Source organism: Lissotriton vulgaris, chromosome 3_1 (assembly GCF_964263255.1).
Source record: "Lissotriton vulgaris chromosome 3_1, aLisVul1.2, whole genome shotgun sequence".
In the NCBI taxonomy this organism is placed as follows: Eukaryota; Metazoa; Chordata; class Amphibia; order Caudata; family Salamandridae; genus Lissotriton; species Lissotriton vulgaris.
In genome coordinates this window covers 1,528,395,513-1,528,412,027 of record NC_141689.1, presented here as the reverse complement: position 1 = coordinate 1,528,412,027, position 16,515 = coordinate 1,528,395,513, and the positions used below count along the sequence as shown (strand labels likewise).

Genomic DNA, 16,515 nt, shown 5'->3' with positions numbered 1-16,515 from the left:
CTCCAGCTTTGGCGAAACCTGCCACCTGTCTTGCAGCACAATCTCTAAAACCCTGGGAGGACTGGTGCCTTTAATAAAGACTCCAATCTCCCAAGGACAGCTGACCTGTCCATAAGAAACGGACTCCAAAGATTTGGGATCCTGGTGGATCCGCAACAACCGCTCACTCTGCACTCGATGCCCACGGCCCGAGTCTGAGTGGCACATCTGTGCAGTGAAGTCTCCCGGGAGATCCTGACCTCATGTCCAGCGTTGGCTGACCTCTCCTGCCCTCCATGACAGGGCTTGCAGTGTGAATCCAGAGGCTCCCCCTGACAGCGACTGGCTCCAGTAAGATGATTCTGACGTTCAAAGACACCTCACCACCGAAGCCCCTAGACCTTGGTGGCTGACCTAATGGTGCCTCTATGACCCCCTACATCCCAACTTACCTCTGCTGTCATTGATCTTCCTCCTGCAACCTCCAGTGCCACACCTGCAGCCTCTTTGCCGTCAGGAAAATCCTAGTTCAAAAAAATTGGGCGCCCGAAGTCAAATTTACACCCTGCACCCGGCCACGCCTGGGCCACCGGTGGTGTATTTATTTATTTATCGGCTTTGTGGCCCACCCTCTGTGCGTATGCTATCCCCCAAAGCTTGGCCCCTGCAACCGATTTACTTACCTGCAAGCATTGTGGCTCTAGGCTCCCCCTGTCTTCATTGGAAAGCATTGTGTCAAACTCTAATTTCGACTTCTGCACCCGGCCGCCCCTGTGCTGGTGTTGGTTCAGTTTTGGAACCTACCTGAACCCTGGCCCTTGCTGACTTTTAGCTCTTAAGACTGAAATTGTAAGTTCGATACTCACAGCACCTTGAGACCCTGACAGTTGAGTAGTCACACTTTACAAGTCCCTGATTAATTGATTGGCCTGGTTATTTGCAATATTGTTTTCCGAATAGGATAACATTGGAGAGTGTGAAAAAGTTTTTAAGTGTCGATTTTTGATAGTAAAAAGTATTTTTAATTAAAAACGTACTCTTATTACGAAGACCTGAGTCTTAAAATAAATTACACAGTATAATTTTATAAAATTGGTCTGGAGCTCCTTCCTGAGCTGTGTGCCATTTATTGATCGGATGTGTGCAATAAATGTCTTACACTCCTCTGTGGTAGGCCTAAGGCTGCTCGCCCACGCTACTACTAATAGGGCACTTTGGGTTTTGCATTGAGCCTGGTACACTTTTGGGGAACACCATGATCATGTACACAGTATTACCACCTAGTGATAATATCATATACAGAGCCAGCTTACTTCATTGGTGGTACAGCAGTGAGGTACAAGACTGACATTTGTTGTATCACTTGAATAATAATTGATTTCACTGAAGAAATCTAAAGATTGTCTTTAGAATAGAATATTTTCCAATTATCAACTTTTTTTCTCCAAATAGTTTACAAATAGTGTTAGGGCCTTGATTAAGTCCCCCACTGTTTTCAAAACTTAAAAGACTTTAAAGTAGTTAGGCCTTAGAAGTACTTCGTGTTTTTTAATCCTCTAATAAGACCCCACTTACTTTAACCACCATGACTGATACACAGGGACAAGCCCGGAACTCAGCCTGGGTCCCTGTGCACATCTTAAAGTTGCCTAACTTAAAGATCTGTGCAAAGCATGGAAAGCCCCATGGTTCACCGACGAACTCAAGAGCTCCAAGAAGAACTGCCGAGCCCTCGAGAAAGTCTGGAGAAAGGAACCCACACCGGACAACAGGACCACCCTCAAGCTCGCCACCCGGAAACACCACCAACTGATCCGCACCGCCAAGAAAACGGCTTTCAAGAACCGACTGGATAACAACGCACACAACTGCAAGGAACTCTTCAACATTGTGAAAGAGCTCTCCAACCCCAACGCCGGAAACAACGACATAACCCCTTCGCAAGACCTCTGCAACTCCCTCGCCTCCTACTTCCACAACAAGATCGCGGACATACACAACAGCTTCAGCACCCATCCGACCCACGCCACGACCACAGCAACGCCGCCCACCACCACCCTCCGAGCCTGGACCCCGATCAGCACCGAAGACACCGTCCGCATGATGAACTCCATCCACTCCGGATCTCCGACCGACCCCTGCCCTCACCACGTCTTCAACAAAGCCGACGCTGTCATCGCACCCCACCTGCGGGACATTATCAACACCTCATTCGACACCGCCACCTTCCCCGAGTGCTGGAAGCACGCTGAACTCAGCGCTCTACTCAAGAAACCTACGGCAGACCCCACCGAACTCAAGAATTACCGCCCCATCTCTCTACTCCCGTTTCCAGCCAAAGTCATCGAGAAGACCGTCAACAAACAGCTGGCCGCCTTCCTCGAGACGAATGGATCCCTCGACCCCTCGCAGTCCGATTCCGTGCCAACCACAGCACCGAGACCGCCCTCATCGCCGCCACCGACGACATCCGAGCCCTGATGGACAACGGAGAAACAGCGGCCCTCATCCTCCTAGACCTCTCCGTGGCTTTCGACACGGTCTGCCACCGCACCCTAGTGCAGCGCCTCTGCAACGTCGGAATCCAGGAGAAGGCACTGGAATGGATCGTCTCCTTCCTCGACGGAAGAACACAGAGAGTCCGCCTACCACCGTACAAGTCAGAGGCCACCAAAGTCATCTGCGGCGTCCCTCAAGGATCCTCGCTGAGCCCTACACTCTTCAACGTCTACATGAGCCCCCTCGCGGCCATCGCACGCCAACACAACCTCAACATAATCTCCTACGCCGACGACACCCAGCTGATCCTCTCCCTGACCAACGACCCCGCCGCCACCAGAGCCAACCTGCACGAAGGGATGAAAGAGGTAGCCGAGTGGATGACGACGAGCCGCCTGAAACTGAACTCAGACAAGACGGAGGTCCTCATCCTGGGCTCCTCGCCCTCCGCCTGGGACGACTCCTGGTGGCACCCCGCCCTGGGCACCGCACCCAAACCGACGAACCACGCACGCAACCTGGGCTTCATCCTGGACTCCTCCCTCTCCATGACCAGGCAAGTCAACGTCGTCTCCTCGTCGTGCTTCAACATCCTGCGCATGCTTCGGAAGATCTTCTGGTGGATCCCCACGGAGACCAGGAAGAACGTCACCCAGGCCCTCGTCACCAGCCGACTGGACTACGGCAACGCCCTCTACGCTGGAACCACCGCCAAGCTCCAGAAGAGACTCCAGCGGATCCAGAACGCCTCAGCCAGACTCATCCTCGACATCCCACGGAACAGCCACATCTCCGGACACCTGAGAGACCTGCACTGTCTCCCCATCAACAAAAGAATCACCTTCCGGCTCCTCATCCACGCACACAAAGCCCTTCACGATCAAGGCCCGAGTTACCTCAACAACCGAATCAACTTCTACGCTCCCAAACGCCACCTCCGATCTGCCAGCCACGCCCTCGCCGCCGTCCCACGCATCCGTAGAGCCACAACAGGAGGAAGGTCCTTCTCCTACCTGGCCGCCAAGACCTGGAACTCCCTCCCGGCCGACCTGCGCCTGACCCAAGACCACCTCTCCTTCAGGAAGAAGCTCAAGACCTGGCTGTTCGAGCAGTAACGGCACCCCCCCCTCTAAGCGCCTTGAGACCCTACGGGTAGGTAGTGCGCTCTATAAATGTCTTTGATTGATTGATTGATTGATTGAACCCTGCCATGGGTCCTAAACCGAATTTTGTTGCTTGCACTGCATCACCAAATGCGATGCAGTGTGCGCAACAAAATTCGTTTTATTTATTTTTATGTTTACTTACCGGTTAAAGTCCGTAATCCATACATTATTACCCCCCACCCTGCCGCTCCCCACGTCACCGCCCGGCCGAGACTCCCACTACCGGCTGCAGCTGGCTACATACTATGACCTCATGAAGGGTACCCTGATTGAGGGCTTAGGATTCTGCACTGAGGAATATAGGATCAAGTTCAAGGAGGCCAAGAAAACCCAAGGCCAATCCTGGTTACATTTTGTAGATTACTAAGTGAAAACACGGGGATGTTGGTTGGGTGGTAACAATGTACATGATTATGAAGGGCTGTATAACTTGTTATGAAGTAGCACCTGTTAAGTAATTGTCACCAAGAGAAACTAGGTAGACCTAGGTCCACTTTCTCCTGAAGAGTTGGGGAAGAAGGCAGACCACAGGGTCAACTCAAGGGTCACCACAACTAACACTGGTGGGGGACACCAAAAGAAAGAGGCCAAAAAGCACCCCCACCAAGGGAAAAGGGTAACTACAAAAATAATCAAGAGTTTTCTACAGGCCCCCAAAAACCTTCTTAGACGGGTGGGTCCAGAGAGGCTCTGCGATCCCAACAAAGCTTGTTATCATGATTGTAAGGCAACAGGACCCTGAACTGGAGAGCTTAGCTGTATAGCAAAGAAAAATGCCTCTAGTCCACCTGCAGTCGCTAACATCCAGATGAGATCCGAGGTGTGGCCTGACCATGTCAGGAACCACACTGAGGTAACATTAGTCTTTCAGGGAGCGATACTTACTCTGTGCTACCTGGCCATAAACCATGAAAAATACAGGCAATTTACAAAGATAAATGGGTCCAGGATAGAGGCCTTGAGGGATGCTAGGGCTAGTGTCACCATGGTGACCCAGCAGCTAGTGCACTCAGATCAGTACTAGGTTGGAAGATCCTATCCAGTCACCAATGCTAACAATGTCATCACAGACCATCCCATGGCTATGGTCACTTTGGGTTTGGGGTGGCGGGGGTAGTTGGATAGAAAGAGGTAGTTTAGTCCTCTGATGTTCCTATAGATTGTCTGCTTGGAAATGACTTAAAGACTTCTCCTTGGACTGAAGTCGAACTGAGGACCCATGCCAGCATGGTTGGTCTCTCAAAATGGATTGTGTTACAACCAGAGCACAGAACAGAGATCTGAGTGAAAAAAAAAGAGGAGCTGGATCCTGGAAAAATGGACCAGCGTTCCAAGGGCAAGAAAACTGGGGGACCAGCTTCTACACAGAATTAACCATGGGCAGTGAACGCCGCTCCGCTCGTGGAGTTTGCGGAGTTTTCCGCACTCCGCGTTAAGCAAAGCAGAGCTTTTTTCCTCGCTGCCGTTCGTCAACGTCAAGTTGGCGACCCCAAGCGAGGAAAATCAACCTCCTGGCGAGATTTTTTCTCGTTCGCGATCGTCAGGGGGGTTAGGTTTCTCACTGCGATTGGTCGCGTATACTCGCGACAGCTCGAGTTGAGAAACTGCCCTTTTCGCGTTGAGAAAGCTGCAGCTGGAGTAAAAATCTACTTGAGCGGCAGAAAAGGTAAGCAAGGACCACTTGCACTGTGCATGGTGCCGTTCCCAATGATTGCACAGCGCAGACAAGCATCCGGCACTGTGCAATCAACGTGAACAGCATTTTTCTGTTATACTCCGCAGCAGGGGATCTCTGCGTAGTATAGCAGAGGTTTTTTTGCACTTCGCGGAGTTCAACGTAGTGCAACTCCGTGAACTCCGCCCAGGATTACACAGAACCCCTTTTCTCAGGAAGAGGACTTGGAATTCTCAGCGGGAACTGAGCCTGAAGCGATTCGGCCTTACCAGGCAGATCTATTGAGCACAGGGGGGCCCTCTAGGATGAATCTGTGCCAGAGACAAGAAACCTGTCCCTTTCTTGAAAGCCTGAGCTAGCTAGCTGATGCACAGGGAAAGGGTGATAACAGTGGCACCCACAGGGTCTATTGGGAGGATGGGCTCCTTTACACACTGAAGCCAGAGTCCCCAAACTTGGTACAACCAGGAGAGTGGTAGTGACACATAATTTTAGTTTTAGAGAGTTTCTCCTCACTTTGGCCCATGATATCTCCTTAGCTGGGCACCTTGGCCAGGATAAAACTTGCATTAGGTTAGCCAACCACTTCTACTGGCAGGGATGTCCCAGAAGGTGAAGGACTTTTGCCAGTTCTGTGTCACCTGCCAAGCCAGTGGCAAGGCAGGAGGCCACTGGAAGGCCCCCTTAATTCCACTTCCAGTGGTTGGGGTACCATTTGAAAAGGTTGGCGTTGACATTGTTGGCTCACTGGACCCTCCAACAGCCTCAGGGAACAAATATATTCCGATGGTAGTGGATCGTGCCACCACATATCCTGAAGCTATTCCCCTAAGGGCCATCACTGCCCCAGTGGTGGCAAAAGTCCTCCTTGGTGTATTCACCAGGGTTGGTTTCCCAAATAAAGTGGTATCTCACAGAGGTACAAACTTCATGTCCTCATACCTAAAACACATGTGGGATAAGTGTGGAGTGAGCTACAGATTCACCACATCCCATCATCCACAAACCAGTGGCCTGGTGGAGAGATTCAACCAGACACTGAAAGGCATGATTGGTGGGCTCCCTGAGAAACTCAGAAGGAGATGGGATGTCCGATTTCCATGCCTGCTTTTGCCTACAGGGTAGTGCCACAGAAGGGAGTGAGGTTTTTGCCCTTTTGAACTTTTGTTTGGGCATTCTAGTAAGAGAAAGTTGGGAAAAACCACTAAAGAGCCTAAACAAGACATAGTGGACTATGTGCTTGGCCTTCGCTCCAGGATGGCTGAGTACATGGAGAAAGCAAGCCCAAATTTTCAGACCAGCCAAGAACTGCAAAAGCAGTGGCATGACCAAAAGGCTGCTCTGGTAGGGCAGAAAGTATGGGTGTTGGCCCCTAGAGCCCTCCAAGATAGGTGGAGTGGACCCTACCCTTTCCTTGAAAGAAAAGGGGAGGTCACCTATCTAGTGGACCTTGGCAGTTACAAACACCCAAAAAGGGCAACACGTCAACTGCCTGAAGTCTTATTATGACAGAGCTGACATGAACATGCTCATGGTCACAGGTGAGGTAAAGGAACATGTGAGTGTACCTTTCCCTGATCTCTTCTCCAGCAGTCCCCAAGATGGGTCTGTGGATGGGGTGGGGTTTTGAGACACCCTCACTGCCCAACAGCCGGCTGACTACAGGCTAGTCCTAAATCCGTATGCTGAGCTCGTCTCTCTGAACTCTGGTCAGACTAGCTGGTGTTCCCATGATGTGAACACTGGGGACAGCCTACCTGTCAAGTATACAGTTTACAGTCAGTATGATAATGTCAGTGAGAGCATGCAAACTGAAGTCCGCAAGTTGCTGGAATTGGGTGTCATTGAACCCTCAGAGAGCCCCTGGGTCCAACCCAGTTTCCTCTGTCCACAAACCTCACTCAAGGATGAACAGAAAGAAATGAGGTTTTGTGTGGACTATAGGGGGCCCAATGATGTGACAAAAACTGATGCTCACCCAATTCCTAGGCTGTCCTAATTGACAGGTTAGGGGCAGCCAAATATCTTAGTAGCTTTGATCTCACATCTGGGTACTGGCAGAAAAGTCTGACCCCATGAGCAAAAGAAAAATCAACATTCTCCACTCCAAATGGGCACTTCTGGTTTGCTGTGATGCCCTGTGAATAACAGAATGCCCCTGCCACCTTCCAACGGTTGGTGAACAAAGTCCTTGCTGGGTTGGAATCCTTTAGTGCAGCTTATCTTGATGATATTGCTGTCTACAGCTCCACCTGACAGGATCTACTTGGCAAGGTCCTGGAGGCTCTGAGAAGTGCAGGCCTCCCTATCAAGGCAAACAAATGCCAACTAGGGCGGGGAAAGCTGTGTACTTGGGTCACCTGGTAGGTGAAGGGTACTGGATAGCTCCAATTGCCCAGACCTAGGTCAGGGTATGCCTTGGCTTGACTGGGTACTATAGGTTTCTGAAGGGGTCCATGGTGACTCCCCTCACAGAACTTAACTCCAAAAGAATGCCCGAGAAAGTAAACTGGGCAGTGTGCTGTCAAAAGGCTTTTGACACTTTAAAGGGTGCAATGTGGTCTTCCCAGTCCTGAAAGCTCCAGACTATACCAAGCAGTTCACTGTGCAGACAAATGCCTCTGATCATGGGATAGGTGCAGTCCTGGCCACAAAAAAAAGATTAGGGACATGACAAACCTGTTGCTTTTATCAGCAGAAGACTGTTCCATAGAGAACAGCTTTGGAGTGCCATAGAGGGGAGAGCCTTTACTGTGGTCTGGGCCCTGACGAAGTTGATGCCATACCTGTTTGGCACTCACTGCCTGGTTGGCTTTTCCGGTGTTTACAACAGATGAAAAGTGAAAATCTCAAACTGCTAAGGTGGTCCATATTCCTACAGGGAATGGATTTAACAGTGGAACACCGACCTGGGCCTGCCCATGTCCATGCAGATGGCCTTTACAGGTTCTTCCACTTAGAAAATGGAGACTCTCCAGGGGAAGGTTAGTTTTATCCTCTTTTATTTATTGGGGGAGTGAGGGTCATGTGAGAGAGTGCCTCATTTGCATGGTTAGCCCCCCACTTTGTATATGGTTTTGATGTGGTTTCAAATGTAGGTCACAGGATCCCTGCCAACTAGGTGCCCTGAGCCAGTGCACCTTCCCTAAAAACAAACTCCCAATTGGTACTTCTGCCCCCTGTAAGTCCCTAGTATCTGGTAACCTGGGTCATTGACCCCTTCAATATTGGGCACCATTTCTCAATATTGTTAGTGCCAGTAAATCCATAGAGAGTACATGAGGTGGGAACTCTACAACTCGAGTTCCACATCACCATGATGGCTTTACTGAATATAAGAGTGTTTGGTACCAAACTACTTGTTTCTATAAATCCACATTAATGCCAGTGTAGGATTTATTGTATCAAGTGCCTAGAGGACTCCTCAGAGGCGCCCCATAACCCCTACCAACCCGTGTGTGGCCTCTTGACTGGCTGAAAGCAGCCAGCCACCACCAGACATGTTTCTGGACCCCTGGGTAAAGAGCCTTTGTTCTCTGAGACCAGAAACCATGTACATCCTGGGCAGAGGTGTCATGCCTCATCCCCCAGGGTGTGCCAGTGCTCGAAGAGGGAAGCTTCAAATGCCTGCCTCTTTTGTAATGTGACCCCCCAGCCTCTGCTGCTAGCCCCTGGTTTGCACCCCCAACTTGGACAGGAAAACCGCAGGAAAGCCCACCCCTAAGGTGGCGGGAAGCTACGTGAAGCACACTTTTAAGTCCACATCATATTGAAGATGGGGGACGCCTCCAATCAAGGCTATGCAACTTCAGGGTGGCATAATAAAGAATGTAGTATCCCCCGGTAAGGTGCCCATTGGCCCTACCTGCTAGTCCCCTATAACGCCTCCTAAATTTAGTATTTAGGTGGCTCCCCCAGACCTGGCCTTCAGATCTGCGAATGCCTAAGAAGAAAGAATATGAAAAACAAAGTGGGGCTGGCTCTGATCAGCAAGGCTGAGCCTATATCATAAACAACAAAAGGGGGTGCCAGTGCTGATAAAAATGAATGAAAGCTGGGATAAATCCTCCACTAACCGAAAATCAAATTCAGAAAGGGGAATGCTTTTTAATCGCAGCTTTATTATATATTCAATAGTATTTTATAAAATCTGTTTGTACATTTGGAAATGAAACATTGAAGGAAAAAACAAGAATGCAAAAGGGACACATGAAAAAGCAATCAATTTGGAGCGAACCCCCATTCATTCCTACAATCATATCACTTTCACCAAACATTCAACAGCATACACGCTAATCTCACACATACCATATATACATTATCTACAACAAGAGCAACGAGAACACTGGTACTGCCTTAGTTTTTACACGCTATTTGTACTCTGTAATGAAAAACAAAGGTGTTGCAATTTCAAATAATTATTTGGCGAATCCAGCAAAAATTAGAAGGTGTCCAACAAATAGCAGATGATCTATGTAAAGTTGTAACTCTTAGATCAATGGCAGACCAGTATGGGGAAGGGCCTACGCGTTTCGAATCTCCTATATTTCCTTGGAGATTCTCATCAGGGCCTCGAACAACTAAACAGGAAGAAAAAAAGAGATAAGAATATTTTCTTATAAAGCATGAAAAATGACGACTAGCAGAAATAGACAATGCATAACAAGTAGACACATAAATAATTCTCATAGAATCGTCACACACTTCAGAGTCTCTTAAACTCAGTGGGCCCCAGTCTTTAAACTAATCCTGATAGGAAAAATAACCATGGTAAAAAGCACAATTGTCAGGATTCAGTGTACCTGACAGCGTGGACTGCTATAAAAAGACCTTTAACGAGGAACAGTAACCTCCCAATGGTTGCATGCTACTGAGGGAGGTAGGGTCAATGGCGGACTTACCACCTAATGTTGCTGGCGGTGGTCCGCAGCATGGAGTTATTGAGGGAGGGGACCCGGCCCTCTGTGGACAAAGGAATGAACAGTATGACAATATGTTCTACCACAGGGGTGTAGATTAAAAAATCGAGTAGTCACGGGGTGCAAGCCTCAGGAAGTGTCTTACCGCTCAGGCGAGCAAGAAGTGTCCTAGCGCGGTGAAAAGGAGTGAAAACCTGGGCTGGCGGGGCTGTAAAGCGTCTTCTCTAATACTGTGAAGAATGGTGAGTCCTGTATACCAAAAAGACAGGATGGAGAAGGATTAAGCCTCCAATCAGACTAACGCTGAAACACTTAGCAGCGCTATGTTGTTAAAAATCACCTTGAAATGCGGGACGGTGAGCCAGTGTTAATCAGGCATCCTCCGTCGGACAAAGACAGCGACAGCACAAGCAGGCAAGTGTCCGGTTTGCTGTCGAAACCTAAAATACACGGTGGCATAAGTTAAAAATGGCAGCGTTGAGCGGGGGCTGCTCAAAACTAAACTGACAGCGTGCAGAGGGGCTCGGGGAGCAGCAAGAACTTACCAGGTTGGAAGGCGAAGGTACTGGATACCCGCAATCGGTCAGCGTCGTAGCTGGCGCTAATCATTCGCGCATGCGCATAGCCTGGGGGCGAGAGGCTGCGCGTTATATAGTGAGCCTCGCCAGTCGAGGGGGAAGGCTTTGGGGCGGTCCATAGCGAGTGGGTGGCTCACAATGTTGCAAATTAGCATAGTATGCAGCGGGGCTTGCAGATGTCCTGGAAATATATAATCTAACCTCTGGGGGTAACAGACAGTGAAACAGAGGCGTCAGGTGTACACAAAGCGTCCTAGGGGTTACAATTTAAAAATTTCGGAGAGCTCATTTAAACCAGACACTGCAGTGTCGAATTTAACAATTAGCATGGCTTCTCTTTTGGACAGCAGAACGCTCATATCGCCTCCTCGAGGATTCTTTTCTATCTTGGATATCACTGTCCATTTGAAGTCATTTAGTCCATGTTGCTTCTTATTCCAATGGTTTACTAACGGGGCATTTTCAACTTTTCTCTTCAGTCTCGATTTGTGTTGTGTTATGCGTTGGCGCACTTCCTGCTCTGTCTTTCCAATATACAGACAGTTGCATGGGCAAATGACTCCATAGACTACAAATTTCGATTTGCAGTTGCTAAAAACCTCATGTTTCCATGATATTCCCCTATGTTGGAAAACAGTGCCCTGTATAGTTGTTTCACAACAAAGGCAGGTGCCACATCTATGATGACCTAATACGGGTGTCAAACCCATCATATGACGTAGGGATGGTTGGTTCTGGGGGTGCATTGCGGCTCTTACCACATGGTTTGCCACGCTATTTTCTCGTTTGAAGGCAAACAGTGGGGGATCTTTTAGGCTCTCATCCAGGTTGCGTACCAGGTGCCAGTTTTGGCCAATGATGCGTTTTAGCTGGTTAGCATTCGGGCAGAAGGTTGTAACACAAACTTGTCGTCTCTGTTCGGGTTTCTGTTTGCGTTCCAGTAGGGTTTCGCGGGGGTCCACCTCGCTCGTTTCATGCAGTCCCTCACTAATCTTTTGGGATACCCCCTGTCACAGAGTTTGGAGACAAGTTTCTCAGCATGGTGGTAGAAATCATTGTCGTATGTGCAGTTTCTGCATACACGCAGAAACTGCCCATAAGGCAAATTCTCCCTGAGGCTTCTGGGATGATTACTCTGATAGAGTAATGCTTTATTGCGGTCTGTGGGTTTAGTGAATAAGGTAGTTGCCAACCTTCCTGCTTTCGGGAAAACCTCCACATCTAAGAAAGCTATTTTTGCTTCAGAGTGGGAAAGGCTAAATTGGATATCTGGTGTCCTGTTGTTGAGCCATTGGTGAAATTGTATCAAGTTGTCGACTCCCCCTGTCCATATCATAAAGACATCGTCTATAAAACGATACCATTTGTGAATGTATATTCCATACGGGTTGTTGTTATGTATATGAGTATCTTCGTACATAGACATAAACAACACAGCCAGCTCCGGTGCAAAAGGGCACCCCATTGCCACCCCTTTTACTTGATAGAAAAATTCCTTGTTAAAGCAAAAGTAATTTTTCTTCAGGGCAAACGAGGCCAAATCTAGCAAGAATTTCGTGGGGACTTGCATGGGTCTAGGACGTGAGTCTAGAAAGAAGGAGAGGACCGCCACAGCCTCATCTTGAGGGATTTGTGTATATAATGATGTCACATCAAGCGTGACAAGCAAATCCGTCCCTTCGTTGAAGGTGACAGTTTCCACTTATTTATGAAGTCGGTTGTGTCTTGTAAGTATGACACATCCTGCGTCATAAACTGTTTAAGAAAACAGTCCACGTATTTGGCAATGGGTTCAAGGAGAGATCCGCATCCTGCCACAATGGGTCTCCCTGGGGGTTTACTCAAGTTCTTATGCACTTTTGGTAGTACATAAAATACTGGTACCTTAGGGTGTTTTATTTGTAGGTACTCGCATTCTTTTTTACCCACGAACCCTTGATCAAAGCCTTCTTGGATGATCTTAAAGAGTTGGTTTTGTAATTCTCTGGTGGGGTCTCTATCGATTTTACGGTAGCAGGTGGAATCGTCAAGCTGCCTTCTGATCTCATTGTTGTACTCTACAGTATCCCATACTACTATAGAGCCACCCTTATCGGCTTGCTTTATTACGATGGTAGTATCATTTTTTAGGTCTGTTAGTGCTGACATTTCCTCTCTTGTGGTGTTATATTTGACAAACTTTTTTTCTTTTTCCATATTAGAGATTGCGGAGAGTACACTTTTTTCAAAGATTAAGAGTTCTTTGGGAACCGTGTTGCCAGTGGGACAGAAAGTGGATTTATTGCGCAGGCCGGTGACTTCCCTAACCTGTGGAATAGGGTTTTCAAGGAAGAACATTGTGAGCCTGAGTTTTCTACAGAATTCTATGAATTCTGTTTTCATGCGCACAAAGTCCGTTCTTTTCGATGGGACAAAGGATAGTCCTTTGGACAGAATACCCTCCTCAGCTTTTGATAATGGTCTTTGTGAGAGATTAAAGATGGGGGATACTCTCAGTTCTTGTAGTGCTGTCTGCGGGTCTTCATTTCCCATGGTATGGTGTATCTGGCTCGCGCTCTCGGTCTCGTTTGGCCTCTGCCTAAAAAAGAGTTCTGGCCCTGGTTTCGGTTTTGTTGGTTGGGGTTCCAGTTTCTATTTCTATTTGCTTGGTTATTATTACCACTGGTATCACTGTCGTTGCCTGAGGACGAGGAAGTCTCACCGAAGGAGATGAATTGTTTCCTAGACCTACCCTGATTGTCTGAAAGGTATCTTCTAGATTCCTGCTTGGTGTAAAAGTCAGGCTGTAGGTAGGGGTATATATTTTCTAAAGAAAAATTCTTCTTATCCTTCTCGAATTGGTTGGTTTTTTGCGTGACCGTGTAGTCCTTGAACTCTTGGATTTCCTTTTCTACCTTCTCCAAGAGTGATTTGGCGTCCGCTATGGTTGGGTTAGAGCTAATTTCTGCTTCTAACTTCGCTATCTCTTCCAGTTCTCTTTTAGACAGTCTAACAGCTGTTTCAATAGTAAGGACCATAAGGTCCCTACTGCACTTTGTTTCAATAAAGGAAAAGCCTTTTTTGAAGATAGGGTCTTCTGTAAAAATAACAGGAATGTTTTTTATTTGGAGGCCACTTGGGATAGTCCCTTCCCTCAGATGTTGTAGGAGGAAGTGACCGTGCAAGTCGGTCCTAATCTGCTTTTTCCTGAGGCGTAAGAGTCTTTCAGATTCGTTCTGCGAAGTTGCAGACACACTTAAGGAGACTGAAGAAAAGACTGGGGGATCACTGAGGAGATTCTTATTGTGATCTTCGCTATAAGCAAAAGTGTCCTTCTCTGCCATTTCCCAATGAAAAATATATAGAGGAGAATGAACCCACTGACAGAGAGAAGAAAGGAAAAAAGAGTGCGGGGAAAAAAGAAGGAACTAAACCTCACAGATGTGACACAAGAAAAATCACAAGAGATCAAGGGAGGGATTAAAGGGCCAACGGCCGGGATAGCCTTGGACCTAAAGACAAGGGGTGCAGGGATCAATCTAACACAATATCCAAATTAATTGGATTACAAAAAGAACCTCGCGGACGGCCGTCCGCTAATCGAATATGAAAAACAAAGTGGGGCTGGCTCTGATCAGCAAGGCTGAGCCTATATCATAAACAACAAAAGGGGGTGCCAGTGCTGATAAAAATGAATGAAAACTGGGATAAATCCTCCACTAACCGAAAATCAAATTCAGAAAGGGGAATGCTTTTTAATCGCAGCTTTATTATATATTCAATAGTATTTTATAAAATCTGTTTGTACATTTGGAAATGAAACATTGAAGGAAAAAACAAGAATGCAAAAGGGACACATGAAAAAGCAATCAATTTGGAGCGAACCCCCATTCATTCCTACAATCATATCACTTTCACCAAACATTCAACAGCATACGCGCTAATCTCACACATACCATATATACATTATCTACAACAAGAGCAACGAGAACACTGGTACTGCCTTAGTTTTTACACGCTATTTGTACTCTGTAATGAAAAACAAAGGTGTTGCAATTTCAAATAATTATTTGGCGAATCCAGCAAAAATTAGAAGGTGTCCAACAAATAGCAGATGATCTATGTAAAGTTGTAACTCTTAGATCAATGGCAGACCAGTATGGGGAAGGGCCTACGCGTTTCGAATCTCCTATATTTCCTTGGAGATTCTCATCAGGGCCTCGAACAACTAAACAGGAAGAAAAAAAGAGATAAGAATATTTTCTTATAAAGCATGAAAAATGACGACTAGCAGAAATAGACAATGCATAACAAGTAGACACATAAATAATTCTCATAGAATCGTCACACACTTCAGAGTCTCTTAAACTCAGTGGGCCCCAGTCTTTAAACTAATCCTGATAGGAAAAATAACCATGGTAAAAAGCACAATTGTCAGGATTCAGTGTACCTGACAGCGTGGACTGCTATAAAAAGACCTTTAACGAGGAACAGTAACCTCCCAATGGTTGCATGCTACTGAGGGAGGTAGGGTCAATGGCGGACTTACCACCTAATGTTGCTGGCGGTGGTCCGCAGCATGGAGTTATTGAGGGAGGGGACCCGGCCCTCTGTGGACAAAGGAATGAACAGTATGACAATATGTTCTACCACAGGGGTGTAGATTAAAAAATCGAGTAGTCACGGGGTGCAAGCCTCAGGAAGTGTCTTACCGCTCAGGCGAGCAAGAAGTGTCCTAGCGCGGTGAAAAGGAGTGAAAACCTGGGCTGGCGGGGCTGTAAAGCGTCTTCTCTAATACTGTGAAGAATGGTGAGTCCTGTATACCAAAAAGACAGGATGGAGAAGGATTAAGCCTCCAATCAGACTAACGCTGAAACACTTAGCAGCGCTATGTTGTTAAAAATCACCTTGAAATGCGGGACGGTGAGCCAGTGTTAATCAGGCATCCTCCGTCGGACAAAGACAGCGACAGCACAAGCAGGCAAGTGTCCGGTTTGCTGTCGAAACCTAAAATACACGGTGGCATAAGTTAAAAATGGCAGCGTTGAGCGGGGGCTGCTCAAAACTAAACTGACAGCGTGCAGGGGGGCTCGGGGAGCAGCAAGAACTTACCAGGTTGGAAGGCGAAGGTACTGGATACCCGCAATCGGTCAGCGTCGTAGCTGGCGCTAATCATTCGCGCATGCGCATAGCCTGGGGGCGAGAGGCTGCGCGTTATATAGTGAGCCTCGCCAGTCGAGGGGGAAGGCTTGGGGGAGGTCCATAGCGAGTGGGTGGCTCACAATGTTGCAAATTAGCATAGTATGCAGCGGGGCTTGCAGATGTCCTGGAAATATATAATCTAACCTCTGGGGGTAACAGACAGTGAAACAGAGGCGTCAGGTGTACACAAAGCGTCCTAGGGGTTACAATTTAAAAATTTCGGAGAGCTCATTTAAACCAGACACTGCAGTGTCGAATTTAACAATTAGCATGGCTTCTCTTTTGGACAGCAGAACGCTCATATCGCCTCCTCGAGGATTCTTTTCTATCTTGGATATCACTGTCCATTTGAAGTCATTTAGTCCATGTTGCTTCTTATTCCAATGGTTTACTAACGGGGCATTTTCAACTTTTCTCTTCAGTCTCGATTTGTGTTGTGTTATGCGTTGGCGCACTTCCTGCTCTGTCTTTCCAATATACAGACAGTTGCATGGGCAAATGACTCCATAGACTACAAA

General features: G+C 47.6%; 1 protein-coding gene across 1 annotated transcript in view; it reads left to right on the top strand.

Annotated features, from left to right (window-relative positions):
• The window catches only part of CYP2U1 (cytochrome P450 family 2 subfamily U member 1), a 228,750-nt gene that overhangs the window by 116,113 nt on the left and 96,122 nt on the right, over positions 1 to 16,515 (top strand). The window lies entirely within an intron of this gene.